This window comes from Mustela nivalis (genome assembly GCF_964662115.1).
Source record: "Mustela nivalis genome assembly, chromosome: 15".
NCBI classification, from domain to species: domain Eukaryota; kingdom Metazoa; phylum Chordata; class Mammalia; order Carnivora; family Mustelidae; genus Mustela; species Mustela nivalis.
Window position 1 is genome coordinate 81,995,718 of NC_139034.1, and position 15,757 is coordinate 82,011,474.

The 15,757-nt window shown below is 36.9% G+C and overlaps 1 long non-coding RNA gene across 1 annotated transcript in view; it reads left to right on the forward strand.

Annotated features, from left to right (window-relative positions):
- Nucleotides 1–15,757, forward strand: part of LOC309848880 — a 72,363-nt gene continuing 56,606 nt past the window's right edge. The window contains exon 1 of the long non-coding RNA XR_014303362.1: nucleotides 1–63. This is a non-coding gene — a long non-coding RNA (uncharacterized lncRNA). The remainder of the gene's footprint in view (nucleotides 64–15,757) is intronic.

A 15,757-nucleotide genomic window follows, 5' to 3' on the forward strand; every position in this document is an offset into this window, starting at 1 on the left:
GACACAAAGCCTTTATGGAATTCTGGGAGTTCCTGTTTGTGGACCAGTAGGCCATTACTAAAGGTATAAAATCAAAGGTGGTAACATGATATAAGTAACTAGTTAATTCAAAACATCATAGTCATGACTTTGTTCATGAACATCCTTAGCTTCACATACAAATGTTTGCCTCCAAGACAATATGTTTCTTTTCCTTTTCTAGCTTGATGGTTTTTTCTTTATTGATATAACTCCTACTTTCTCCTCACAATTTAAGTGTCTTTCATCTACCTCCAAATAAAAGGGGTAGTGAAAGGAAGGGAATGGTAGGGTTCTGAGTCCCTTGGGCAGTTAGAGAGAGAAGGGGAACACAACAATCACTGGCTGTGACAGAGACTGACAGTCAAGAAGTCTAAAACAGAGTTGGAGATGTAGGAGAAAGGGAAGGACAGGTATGAGAAGCCACCTCCTCCATTAACCCTCCTGCTAAGAGGAACTGGTGGAAAGTCTCAAACATTTGGAAGTACATGTCGTGAAGAAAGGAGGTGGTAGCTGAGACTGAAGAAGGAGTAGGTCAAGGAAGGAGGACCACCTCTCTCTTTGTAGAATGGGAACCCCCAAGTCAGGGGCAGCAGCTTCACAGACATAGATACTTTCATCACTGTAGGCAATGTATAGAAAGAAGTCTTCATGGTGTCCCTGCTATAGTTGACCCATTGTGGTACTGGTGGATGGAATGACATTGTTGACAAAGAAAAAGAAGGTATCTATCCTCAGCTCAGAGATGAATTTGCTCATAGATCAAAAAGTAGAACTGACCAACTGTAGGGACGCCTGGGTGGCTCATTCAATTAAGTGACCAACTCATGATTTCAGCTCAGGTCAGGTCATGATTTCAAGATCATGAGATCAAGCCCCATATTTGGCTCTGTGCTCAGTAGGAATTCTGCTTGAGATTCTCTCTCCTTCTCTCTTTGCCCATCTCCCTCACTCAGATCTCACTCAGATGTTCTTTCTCTTTCTCTCTCAAATTAATATATCTAAAAAAAAAAAAAAGTGGAACTGACCAGCTGTGAGATGAGAAGGCACCAGCTATTTCTTTTTTTCCAGGTCTCCTACCTGAGATTTGGGAGCCTTTTCTTACTACCACCAGAGTACAATCTAGGTATTTCTTTGAGATCTTCTCACCCTCGAAGCAGCACTTCCTGAACAGATGTTCTTCTTTATACATCCCCCAAGAACTGGGCTGGACTAGCTTGAGCTGAAGGAACCTGGGGTGGGGTGGGGGTGGAAAAGGAGAGACCCAAGACAATATGCTTCTAAGTTCACTGCAAATTACTCCTCATAATGCCCCAAAGGAAAATACTTCTCTGTTAAAAAAAAAAAAAATGTGTATCAAAGTATGATTGAGAGACACCCTTTTGGGTGCAGTCACAAAAGATAGAGTTATTGATGTAAAAACTATGTGTAGACATAAAAAGACATAGCTAGTAAAATAATAACTCATTTTTCCATTTATGGGACACCTAACAGTAAATTGCTTACTTTTAAAGTATCTTTAAAATGTTCAAAAGGAAAAGTAGATGAAAAAATATTATCATTTCTACCATACTGAAAAAAAAATCCCACTGAATTTAAAATGTTTAGCTGATACTTACATGTGAGTGTTACAGGAGAGACTCACAAAAAGTAGAAAATAAGATGTTCATTTTTTCTGTTGTTGGTAGTGTAGCCATCAATAAAATAAGGGATAAAAGTGAATCAGAAGAGAGAACATGTCAGGGCGCCTGGGTGGCTCAGTGGGTTAAAGCCTCTGTCTTCGGCTTGGGTCATGATTCCAGTGTTCTGGGATCGAGCCCCACATCAGGCTCTCTGCTCTGCAGGGAGCCTGCTTCCTCCTCTCTCTCTGCCTGCCTCTCTGCCTACTTGTGATCTCTGTCTGTCAAATAAATAAAATCTTAAAAAAAATAAAAAGAAGAAAGAACATGCTATTGCATTCATTCATTCATTCATTTACATTTATTAGTATTGCTTATAAGTACCTTGTATCGATTTGGAAGTTTTATTGCTTTGGTTTGATTTTGTTTTGTTTTAGTACTTCGGAGAAAAGTGTTTTGAGATTTCTTTTGCCTTCTTTTCTTTCTCCTTTCTTCCTTCCATCTTTGCTCCTTTCCTCCCTTCTTTTCTTTCTAGGAATGTCCCCTTGCTGTTTATTGCAGCTTTATTTATAATAGGCAATATATGAAAGCAACCCAAGCACACATCTGTAGATGACTGGATAAAGATCTGGGATATATATAATGGACTACCACATGTATATATGGAATATATATGGAATTATATATATGTGTGTGTATATATGTATAATGAAATATTACTCAGCCATAAAAAGCATGGAATCTTACCTTTTGCAACAACACAGATGGACCTAGAAGGTATAATGCTAAATGAAATAAGTCAATCAGAGAAAGACAAATACCCTATGACTTCACACCTATGTGGAATGTATGAAACGAAAGGAACAAACAAATAAAGAGAGGGGAAAGAGACAAACAAAAAAACAGACTTCTAAATACAGAAAACAAACCGGTGGTAGCCAGAGGGCTCTTGAGGGTGTGTGTGTGTGTGTGTGTGTATGAGTGAAATAGATAAAGAGGATCAAAAGCTAAAAAACAAACAAACAAACAAATAACGTTAAAAGCAATATCTTTGGCATTTTATTTTTATTTGGAAAATTATTTGCGTTGGATTGCTCATTGTGATACTTTCTGAAGCATGTAAACAAATAGTTTATATTTTTGTATATTTTTATCCCTTCTCCATTTATAAAAAGTAATGTTTCTTATCTGTACATGTGTGGTGTATGTACACGTGTGTGTTTGTGTGTGTGTGTGTGAGAAGGTGTCTGTGGATGTGCAATTCTTTTGGAAACAGAGGTCAAGAACCTACTGGATTTTGGTTTCTTAAATTTAGTATCTATTAAAATTCTCCAAAAAGTTAAGTTCTCAATGATATCAATTAGATCCTTTTTGGATACTGCATTTTAAATCATTCTTACATGCTTAAAAATATTATATATGATAATTATGAGATTTTATAGTTCTTCGGAGAAAATTAACAAACCTAACAAAATTATTTTAATTATTTTTATTATTCTTAAATTAAATTAAAACCATCAACATGTATAGGATTTATTTTCGCATTTTCCCACCCAAGTCTACATACAATTTCATATTCTGAATTTTGTTTTAACATTTCAAGAGGATTTTTTTTAGAGCAAATTGTTTTTTCACAACAAAATTGAGCAAAAGGCACAGAGATTTCCTATATTTCCCCAATCCTACTCAAGCATAGCCTCCTCCATTATCAGTATTCCCCAGAATTTTAAAATTTAAATGGTGCCTGTGTGGCTCATTTAGGTAAACATCTGACTCTTGATTTCATCACAGGTCATGATCTCAGGGACATGACATCAAGCTCCACATCAAGCTCTCTGCTGGTGTGGAGCCTGCTTGAGATTCTCTCTCTCCCTTTGCCCCCTCCTCCCTCTAAAAAATGAAAATAAAAAATAAATAAAATTTGATGATCTGTCATAAATATTCAAGTACCTGTCTATTATATTTTAATTATTTTAATAGAAGTGTGCTCTTATACTGATTTTGCACCGTAAACTATTAAGTCAATCTGTTATTTTCATACAAGAATTCTTCTTTAATAAATAATAGTAAATAATCACTTCGACATTTAATAACCTATTATTAAATTCCGTCCTAAGAATAAACTCTCACAAATTTATGTAAGATTCAATCTGTGGGGAGCATCTCTTTGGCTCCATCACGTATGCAATTTTCACAGAAGGATTCTATGAGTAGACAGTGGTGCCTCCACTCAACACATGTAGCATTTTCTTCATATAGCCCTAAATTAATTTTAATTTTGGCTAAATCAGTAGATAAGGTGATCTTTTTAAGTGCATTTCAAATTTTGTATCTCTAATAACTCATTCAGAGAAACTCTTTTCCAAATATTACCTTATTTAATTAAAAAAAAAAAAACAAGCAGACCAACAAAACAAGAAGACAACACATTCAGAAGTTTTAAAAGTTATTAATTTCTGTGTATATATATCAAATCTGTTATACTCTTAAATAATACATATTATTTGTACAAGATATGAGTTTAAACATCAGTTAAAAGCCAATGTGGGAATTGGGAGGAAGATAAAGAACCAAAAATGCAATCCATGATTAGCTGAAGGCTGTTGAAGCAAGAAAGCAACTGTGATCTCAGTAAAAGATTTGTATTTACCGAAAGAGTCAATGAGGTTTCTAAAATATTCATAACTAATTCAATTTAGCATACCATTTCCTTGACTTTTCCTTCATATTTGCTTGCTCTCTTGAACATCTGGGTCACTCTATGTTTATTCTATCACTGTGAATGTCCTGCTTTACCCATGTGGCTTTTCACTGGATGACCATGGAATTAACACAAAAATAGTGCCATCAAAATTAAGGACAAAAAATGAGAGGCCTTATCTTCAACTATGTGAGATATGTTTCAGACTATCACACACACACACACACACACACACACACAGCTGAAAGAACAATACAGTTTCTGGAAGCAATATTTGTAAATTATGCAGTGATAATTATAGTGGTAATTGAGGAAAAACAAGAGCATAGCACCAGTCATAAAAGTGAGAAGGGTAACATCAGAAGAATGTCATTGATAATTCTTAATAAATTCAGAAAAGAAAACTACTGAATTTATTTATTAGTATATGTTATAAAGCTGAAGGAGATTTTAATGTATTTTAGGAGAAGTTGGTTTCCTGCTTAAAAAATATTGATTCTAGAAGTTTGGTTAATTATCTACATTTTACATATGACAAGAAATAACCAACTTACATTTTAATTGTCAAAATGTGTTTTTCTTGACTTTAAACAATAAAAGATATTGACATTGATTTTATTTTTTATTTTTTTAAAGATTTTATTTATTTATTTGACAGAGAGATTACAAGTAGACAGAGAGGCAGGCAGAGAGAGAGAGAGGAGGAAGCAGGCTCCCCGCTGAGCAGAGAGCCCGATGTGGGACTCGATCCCAGGACCCTGAGATCATGACCTGAGCCGAAGGCAGCGGCTTAACCCACTGAGTCACCCAGGCGCCCTTGACATTGATTTTAATGTGTGCTATAAAAGTATCAAAATAAAGCTAAAACAAGTGGCTAGTTTTACAGACTTTCACAACAGGACTCAACACCAGTTAGGAAAAAGCCAAACCAGAAAGGATTGTCTTAAACCTGCCCTGAGGTTCATTAAATTATTTTGGTGGAGTCAAGGAAAGAGGGAATCAGGAGGCCCAGGGATTTGGGGGGTTAATGTATTCTTTTAGTTATCCTGATCTCTATACTCAGCCTCATTATCCAGAGTGATTCAGTTAATGTCAAGAGTTATGAAGGAGCAAGAAAGAACATTCATGGATGGGTGGTTTAATACGGGGCTCTGTGCCTATGTTATTTGTCAAACTCTTACAGGGGTAAGTATAATCCATCGGCTTGAATACTGTCTAATACTTGTTATATCTCTTTGTTCTAAAGTATCAGATATGCTTGTTTATTCTCATAATTGCATGTTCAAGCTTGATAGATTATAACTTAACTCTTGTTTTGGATATTTAAAAAGACACACGCTAACTGTTTCAAGTTTAGACCTCATTGGTGAATCAAATTTTCCCTTTTTCAGAGAGCCCTTTCACCCACTTTGGGCATTAACCAATCATAGAGAGGCTAGTTTAAGGCAAGACAAAGCACATCAAGGGAAGAGATGGGAAGAGAAGCAGATGACCAAGGACGGTTTCTTGGGGAATGCATGAAGTTAAGAGGCAGAAAGCATAAAGACGATGTAAGATGTAAGAGTTAGAAGGTGGTAGAGATAAGGGAAAGGAATAGGATTACTTCCTCCAGTGAAGATAGAGTGAAGGGCAGCAGAATCCGGGCATAGTGCTGTTTGAGAATGGCAGGGCTGATCTAACAAAGAAGAATGACAATATGCAGGAACACAAGGGCTCTTAGCACCAGGGCACAACTGACAGACTGACAAGGTCAGGACCACAGAGTAAGTAATAGTGGTGTGTCTCAAGGTGAAGATCGGAAAGATATAAGGAAATAAACAAGTACAGATGGCTGTTCTACAGTCTCCATGGCTAAAGGCCACCAGGAACAAGATTAAATGCAAAAATTTGGAGAAAATTCAAGTGGGCGTAAATTAAGATGACCCACTCTGCTTATTATTCTTGGTCCCCTGCCCTGGTATAAAAACTCACTGCAAACCCATCTTTCAGAAGATAAATTAATTACATGACTCTTTCATATTTGAACATATCGGAAAAATAGGGATTATCTCTTAAAAGCTTTCTTAACATATTAGAGTATGAAATAAAAATCAAAAGAAAGTCTTTTTTTTTTTTTTTTTCTATTCCTTTGATGGAGAGAGGGGGAGAAAATAGGAGGCTTTGACAAAGAAATGCTTTTACTGTTCAAAGGGGACTTGTTTAGGAAATTGAACACATTAGCATCTGATGCTTGAGCTTTCCTTTCAAAGTGAAATTAAGCTGAGTAATAATAATCTCCTCCCCTCTGACTTCTTTAAATAAATACATTCGAACATAAAACCTTGCATTGTGGCATGAGGCTTGCAGTTTCTTTTACCTTTAATGAGACCGGGGCAAACCAAGGGGTAAGAATGGTATGTTAATGAGAGGAGGAAGCCGTGGCTGTCCCAGGATGTAAAGAACTTTTATTCTTGGGAACTGCATAGAGACTTCTCTTCACTTGTTAACCTCCCTGCGTTTCTGGAGCACATAAAAGAGCATATGGACTTCCAATTGTAAAGGCACTTTGACTGGGGTATTTTACTGCTTTGCCAGGAATTTACATTTCCTTGAGGTAGAGTCAGCCGTCAGGGACTGCCTCCTCAGTCTCTCAGAATGTCAGGCCAAAGTCATTCTTTGATCAGCAGCTCTTGCTCTGACACCTACGCTCCCTGGCACCCCCCTCTCGTTCCTGATGCCTACAGACTTGTTTATTCCCCTCCGTTCATTGAGAAATTTGCCACCCAGACTGGAGTCTCCCTCTTCTATCTATGTTTTGCTTGCTTTATTCCAACCACTCAAACGAGACGTCTCATGTTATTCTTAGATAGAACTAATGTTCACTTATATTTACCCACTTAGTTAAATTAAAAAAAAAAACAAAAAACAAAAACAGTGTCTTTTGTATCAAATCTACATTCTGAAACCATTTTCCCTTGTATCTTTTTACAAGTTGCCTTTAGTGAAAGTGTGCTGGTGATAGACACTTTTGGGTTTCAGATATCAAAACTTTTTAAAATTTCTTTCCTGATTAGAATTTTGAAGTTTAAATGGATGAGTATTTTCTCTTAGAACATTAAAACGATTCTTTTACTGTTTCTCTGCTTTCATTGATGCTGTTTTTGTAAGTGATCTGTCTTCTCTCTCTGAGTGTTTTTAATTTATTTTCTTTTTCCTTGAGGTTCTTTCATTTTAATGTGAAATGTTAAGTGTGGATTTCCTTTTACTTGCATGTTTCATGCTTCCCGGATATGAAGTTTGTGGTCTTCCTCTCCTTTAAACTCTCAGACACTATTTCTTTGAATAGTGCCTCTTTTTAAATTTGTTTCCCTTCTTTCCTTGTGGAAGGTTAATGAAGTATGTACTAGAATGTTCCTATTTTCTATATAATTTTTAGCATTTCTCTCACAGTTCCGTATCTTTTCCTGTATTCTGATGGCTTCAGGGGTCTCTCACTCACTTATGTCTGTCTGATCTTGGGTTTCAATTTTTCAATTATAGCTCTCATATAGAGGTATTCTTTTCATTATTTTCAAAACCTGTTGGTTTATGTCTTAAATGTTTCTCCAATTTTCATGGCTATCTTCTCAAAAACATATCAAACATCTGGATTTTGTGTTCTGTGACTGGTAACTCCCTGACGAGTCTGTGTGGGTGTGCTCCTCACTCCATGGTGGGCACCTGCTTTCACCCAGGACCCCACACTCACTCCCCAGGAAGCGGAGATGTTTGCTGATCTGCTGTGAGCTCAGAGTCTTCCCACTGTATCTGTGTGAACATTCTTCGACGCCTAGATTGAAGTTTGCTTGTTTTTCTGAAATGACTGCCTTGACTCATGAAAATGCCTGAGGGTGCTAACAACCTGAGCCCACTAAAAATGAAATGATTTTCTTAGGATTTTTGGAATATACAGGTGACATGAATTTATACCTCAAAACCACATGAAGGATGAATTTTCAGAGGGATTTTTTTTTCCCTTCTAGCTAGAATTAATGCTTAGAATAAGCAAGTGTGCATTTTACCTTCTATCTTGATGGTGCATTTGTTTGCTTTCTTCCTGTCAATGTGAATATAATCTTTATGACCTCAGTTTCACGCAACCAAATCCATCATCTTCCCTCCATCCCATTTACAGACACCTCCACCACTCCCCTGAGCTAGAAAATTCATTCGTCCTTGACCCCTGTAACTCCCTCACTTTCCCAAATCCAACGAATGGGATACAGTTTGCATTTCAGCCCTTAGATATAGGGTTACATCTCAGTTCACCAAATGCAAACAAGTCCACAACACAGGGCCGGTTTGCTTCTAGATGGTCCAGTCCTATATATACGCTGTTTCTACAAATCATATTATGAGCGAAAGGTTTTGAAATGATTAGTGAAGTCCAATAAACCAGACATTTTCAATGTCTATCACAGATCTCAGTGGTTTGTTCATGATGAAATGTAGTATTGTATCCTCTGCCAAAGATATAATATAAATATCTACTTATCTGGTTCATTGAAGGCATAAGTACCTCATCATTTCTGAAACTTTTATTATTGCTATGGTACACTTGTCATTAGGATAAAAGTTATGTTGCAACCATGCAACCGTGATGCTATTAATTTATTTCCTGTCCTTCATAGCTTTTGCCATCTCCAGCCATAAAACCAGTTGGGAATCTATTCTGGCACAAAACATCCATTTATGAAACTCATGCTATTTTGTTTTTTGCTCATAAGCCATATATTTTCTATTCAGAGCATCTTCTGTGTTTTTTCAACCTGAAAAAAAAAATTCTGAAGTATTAAAAAGAATTTTGTTACTGTTCTTATACAATGAAGTAGTAACTGAACATTTCCTTTACAATTAAAAGCACTATAATATTTCTATTTTTAGAGTCAGATTCAGATATAATGAAAAGTAATTAGTCTATATTAGTAATGAGCATTCTGGTTACTATTAAGCTGTGGAACCCATCAGCCTTACTGCTCTCAAGGTAGAGCTTCTCTATCTATATTCTTTGAATCCCAAGTCATCCTAAGAGCGCCTATCTCTAAGACCATGGGCTTTAGGATCACATTGCCTGGATCTACCAACCATTAATTTTGTCCAGTTATTTTCCATCACTTATAAAATAGGACAGTACAGGAACTTGCAGATTAGTCACAAATTTTAACTGAATCCATGTGCTTAAGTTGCTTGGAAGTTGTCAAGTACTGAAAATAATTCTCAATAAATGACTAGCAGCAGGGGTCACAATATCTTAATTCCCATGGATGCCAGTACATTTAGGCACTTAATATTTCAGGCCTAAATAATTCTATAAGGTTCTAAATGTATGATTTTCCTCAGCATCTTTTTGTGTTCTCTAATATGTCTACACATAAGCTAAATGTTGCTTATGCAGTATTGTCCTCTGTTGAACCCTGTGCCATTTCATCTCTTATCTCTCAGCTCATATCCACATCATCCTTTATTGGTTACCTATTGTGGAAAAAATGACCACAAAATTTGTGGCCCATCTTTATTATCTCACAATTTCAATAGATCAGGGTTCCAGATGCAGCTTAGCTGGGTCCTCTTCCTCAGAATCTATTTTTTTGCAAGGTCGCAAACAAAACGTTGACCAAGAAGGGAGTCTTATTTGAAAACTTGCCTGGGGAAAGAGCCTTTTCTCAATGTCTAGCGACATAGGACATTTGTTGCAATCAGACATCTCAGGGCGCACTCAAAAATGCATTCTTGTTTCAACATTTCTTTACTGAGTCATGCATTCCCAAATCTGTACGGTGTTCTTGTGTGAGATGTTATGAAGTTATGATGTCAGCTGTCATGGAAAGCTTCTTCCCAGTTCTGTCCTGGGCTTTGACCCCCCAAACTTTACCCACTCCTTTAAGTCTAAGTCAAGCTTCACCTCCACGGAAAGTTTTTTCTCCCTTCTCCAGACAATCATTATTATTTCTTTTTCTCACATCTACTTTTAATTTTGGAACCACACACTTTGCCAGTTTGATGTTCTCTGATGTGTTTATATTTGTTCATAGAGAAAAAGATATTAACCAAGTAATAAGCAACTTGAGAGTACCTGAAAAATAAGCCATGCCTTATTTGTGTTTTACACAAACCCTAACACAACATTTGAAAATTTGATGCAAATATTGATTATATATATATATATATATATATATACACACAAAAATATATATATATTATATATATATCAGGGAGATCTTATGATTTAGTATTAGAAAAGGAAGGCTATGCCTGATGCTTGGAAAGCACTAAAATATCAAATTGTGTTTTCATTAATGCACTTTTAGAGCAAGTGCCATTTTTATTACTTTCTGAAAGAAACACTGCCAATGATGAGTAATCATGGCACGTACAAATTCATGGCTTAAGTTTACAAACAACACTGGGAAAAATTTCTTCTAAAAATTCTATAAAGGCATGTTTATTTAGCACTCTGTATGTATTATAAAATGGTGTCCTATAGTTTCAGCAAATTTAACTATTTGGGTTTCTTAGTGACAATAACGAGTGTGGTCAAGAGCAGCCAACAAAAGCTCTACCACAATCTTTAGTTCCTCTAACTGGCCACTGTCATTTAAAAAAAAAAAAAAACATTTATATACACACATCATACACACACACACACACACATATATATATTTATATATAGTATTTTATTATTATATATTATATTTCATATTTATATATTTGTATGTTTCTGTTCTAAACACATTTTAACAGAATGCCCAGCTCATTTAAAGCTTCAGATGACAAACATACATATGCAAGATTTCTAATATGGGATACTTGTTCACTTAGAAGTCCTTACTGGGATTCTAGTTTTCTATAATAGAGATGCAGAAGCCTTTCAGTGTGGTGTTAGATATTCTATCTTTGTTCACTCATATTTTTCTATTAAGGTTTTCTTAATTTTTACCTTCATTTTTATATGCTTCACTTGTGTCTTTAGGCTAGTCTCAGGGAAGGCAGGTTGATATCTATATACATAACCACATGGCTGAAGATTATAAATGAGGTATAAGGTCAACATAGTACAGAGAAACCACAAGTTCAAAATATGAACTAGGACCTTCTATGGGAGGATACTAGTTATAATGCTAGTACCAAAAGGTTTTGGTTAGATGGTTAGATAACCTTTGTTCAAGTTGTGTTACTGCCCCAAAGGGTGGAAAATTTCCTTTCCTATGGGATCTCTGCAATCTCCTGGCTCTGAGTTTATGATTTCCATGCACTTCCCCAGCACTGTTTTCACTGGAAGAACTGCTTGTGCATTTGTCCATCTTGGATGCATCAACCAATCCCCAAAGGTGCTTTGCTCTGTATATATCCTGCCCCTCCACTCATGCTGCAGTGCATTAGGGAGGGCTTAAATCTTCTGAAGGATTTGGGTTTGTACGTTGCCAGAAGCCACATTAGGTTCTCTAGTAAGGTTTAGGTATTGTCATGGCCTTCTTCTTCTACATGATGGTCATGAGCACACCGAAAAAGCTTTAATTGTTTTCCAATAGCTTTGGTTTCTGCCTTCTTTGAAGTTTAATCCCATAACAGTCTTTCTTTCCTTCTGAACCCACAAACCACATTTTATTATAAGGCCAAGTCCAAGTAGCTTTGCTTCCTTAGGTTTTCCAACTGGAATTACACAAGATGAAGGTTAAGCATGGTGCATTTTCAGGGTACCTCAACTTTCCTAGTAGATTTCAGGAAACCCACTTTTGGGAAATGACCTTTAAATCTTGGCGGAGTGTTTCGTCCTTCCTCTGCTGTCAGCAGTCGGATTTTTGTGTTGTCTGCTACTCCATATTCTGGAGAGAGAGCTGCATGACATGCAGCCTAATATTCATCATAGTGAGTTTCAGACCAAGCGTTCCGAAAATAAGGCCCAGGGTCATCGCAAAGGACAGAAGGACTTTAACAAAGATGCCAGACCACATAAAGATGAGAACACAGAAAAGTGGATGTACCTTGAAAATACACTGTGCTTATCCTTTTTCTGGTGTCTTGGGTCTTCTCCTCAAGAGTAAATCCAGCTGGAAAAGGACGGCCTTCATCAGGGTCTCCTACACAGAGTTTCCACCCTTGTGCTCCCCACTACATTCCCTGTCTAGACTCTGCCAGCCCAAAACACAGCCACCCCAGGTAGGGTCTTGTCAATAAGACATTCGGATACTGATTCTGATAACCTGGTTCTTCAACATATAGGTGCATTTGGAACAGAGAGGGAATGTGCACATCTCTTTATGCTGTCTTTTGAAACTCTTCTAATGCTAGAGTGAGGAAATATTTAAAAGAAATAAATTGAGATTTTTGAGAAATACTGTTTTGAGTCAAGTTATGGCATAATATGTCATTTTAACTTGATCAATCTGGCTTCTGTGTTGAGAACAGACAGAAAAGAAGGTAAAGGCAGAGCAGGTGTATCAGTTGATAGCATCTGTGACAATATAGTTGAGGGAGGATCAGGGCTTTGCCTAGGATGGTAGTAATAAGGCTGGAAAGAGTGGGATCCTAAGTCTGAATATAATTTGGAAGCAGAACTAATAGGATTTGCTGCTGGATTGATGAAAAGCAACAGTCTATGACAAAGCCAGATAGGATCTTTACTACTGGCAGAGCAGATTCTTCCTTAGTCCAGTCTTTCTTCCTTTCTTCCCCTTCCTTCCTTCCTACCTTCCTTCTTTTTCTTTCTTTCTTTCTTTCTTTCTTTCTTTCTTTCTTTCTTTCTTTCTTTCTTTCTTTCTTTATTGGAGGTGTGCTCTTATGCATGGGAAGCTGGAAACATCCACTAGACATCTGAGTAGAACTATTGACTAAGCAGTTGAATGTGACACTCTGGAATTCAGAGGAAGGGTTCAGGCTGGAGATGGAAATCTGAAGCCATGAAATTAGGTAATATCACAAGGGGTTTGAGTGTGAATGGAAGACAGTCCTGGGGCTTACCAGCATTTGGAGGTCAGAGCACAAGAGGTGAGATCAGAAAAGCAGACTGAGAAACAAAGGCTGGAACACCAGGTGTTTCCTGGAATCCAAAGGGGGGAAAACTGTTTCAGAGCCTGATTACACCAAATGTTGATGTTTGAGTCACATGACAACTGGGAATTAGTCTTCTTATTAACAGCTTTGCAAGCATGGTGAGAATGAAATCATGACTGAGGAGGATTCAAGAGAAAATGTGATGAGTTCAGTTGAAAAGAGCAAGTCTGTCCAGACAACGTTTTGTAGAGATTTTCCTTAATGGGGAATTGGGGTAGGATGAAGAGAAGTAGAGAAATGTGGGAACTGACTTTAAATGTATTTATAGGATTTCCTCTTTTTAAAAAATGTGAGGAAAATATTTGATAATCATAGTGATCCCATAGAAGTGCAGAAAATGCAGAATATGGAAAAGTGCTATAAAAGTGCCTAGTGCGGCCAGTGTGGGTCTGTTGGGCAGGATGAGAGGCAAACATGCGAGTGAGGGGGTCCACCTGTCCTTATGGGAGACAGGGCAGAGTGTGAAGGATGTGGGGTACATGTCCTATCTGAGAGCTTCTGGAGGCCTTCTCTTCTACCCTCATTGGTATTCCCAGGAAAATAGGAAGCAAGGTCAGCTGTGAGTGAGGACTAGAAGGAAGACGTTAGAGGTTTGAAGAGAGAGAAGTGAAATGGTAGTTTAGGGATGTGGGAAGTGAATGAGCCAAGTAAATGGGAGATGAGCTCTGGGTAGGATTCAGAATACCACAAACTCTAACACCAAACACTGATTAGAACGAGAGTGGGATTGAGCTTATTAAAAAAAAAAAAAAAAGTGTAGATGAAGGTATATATGTGAAAGAGAAGGCAAGGGGAGAAAGAGCTATAGCAGGAGGGCAGTAGATACCAACAGACATGCAATTTGTATAAAAACAAGTAAATGCTTAATCAGATACAAGAGTCAAAGGATTTCCTTATATAGGGACACTGGATTTTAAAATCTGGTAGAACAGTTGATTCTTTATATGCATGAATAGATTTGATAAAAAGAAACTTTGAAACTATTTAATATTTGAAATAGTAAAAAATAGGATAAGAGGGAAAAAAGTATATGCTCATTTGTAATAGATAGATAGAGCTGTATGCTTAGCTGTTTGTATAAATAATGTACAAGTTTGTTAGTATATACTTCATGGCCTTCTCAACACCAAAAAGGATCTGAGATATAAGCAGAATTGTCAACTTTGTAATGAAGCATCATCACAATTAATAATGGGTAGTCATACATTTCAGCTAACAGAAGTGTCAGCTAGACTAACCCACCTAATTATTAAAATACAGTAATAAAATAAGATTTTTTTCTTTGTAAAAGACATCCGCATTCCATGAATCGAAGAGTTAGAATTAAAAAATAGCAACAGCAATGCGGAGAAAAATACAGTTTTCTCATCTATCACTTATGAAAACCTGCATTTTATCAGCCAAATCCTCCTAATTAACATATCAAGACCACTGTTACTATCATCTTTTAACAAGAAGATTATACACACAGTTCTGTGGATTACCCCGCCATCAAACTACAGAGAATTTCCGAGAAATTAAAATTTAAAAAACAGTAAACTTGTTGGAAAACGCTCATCAAGGGTGCTGTGATCTCTGAAAGAACAGAGGTCATCTGTACTTAGGAGTCGCACTTTAGTGCTGATTTCTGGTGTTCTGGTAGGCTCCAGTTTTGGGTGATAGATTCACCAGTTCACCCATGTTCCCATAGACCTAGGATCCGGTGCCCATCATGCTCAGACCTGGAGGGAATATTCAGGAAATCTCCTCAGACCTTCCTCATAGACCATGATGAAGTGTAGGCTTCTGAACAGTGACATGGGCCACAATTGTTTTACTCTGCAAGCATTCTGAAAAAGAGCTGATTTAATCTCCATAACATCCACTATGGTTTATTGTATACCCAGAGCCTCAGTTATAATTTCAAACCAAGAACAAGGTCCCCCTGCATATGACATCCAATAGGCCATGAAAGGAACTGAGTACATTCACTACCCTGGAGAGGTTCCAGCAGCTTCTCCACATGAGATCAGTATATAACAGATGGGACCAGGGTGACTGATTTAATTAGAATATTTTAATAGCAGAATGGAGAACATTGTACGGCTCTATCAGTTAGGAGGAAGGCCATTAAATGCACCAAAGTAATTTGTTTCATTGGGAGGATATGTCAAATAAAATATATCTACATGCAATATATATATTTAATTTGAAGGGAATTTCAGATGATGATTATGAAAATGAAGTCATTATATAACATATGATGGTTATCTAAATCTTCATGAGAAATGAACCTTTAAAGCTCCTCAAATATTTATCTTGTCTTATTAATTGAAGCGTCCTGCTGCTTTAAGCTCCTTTTGACCTAGTC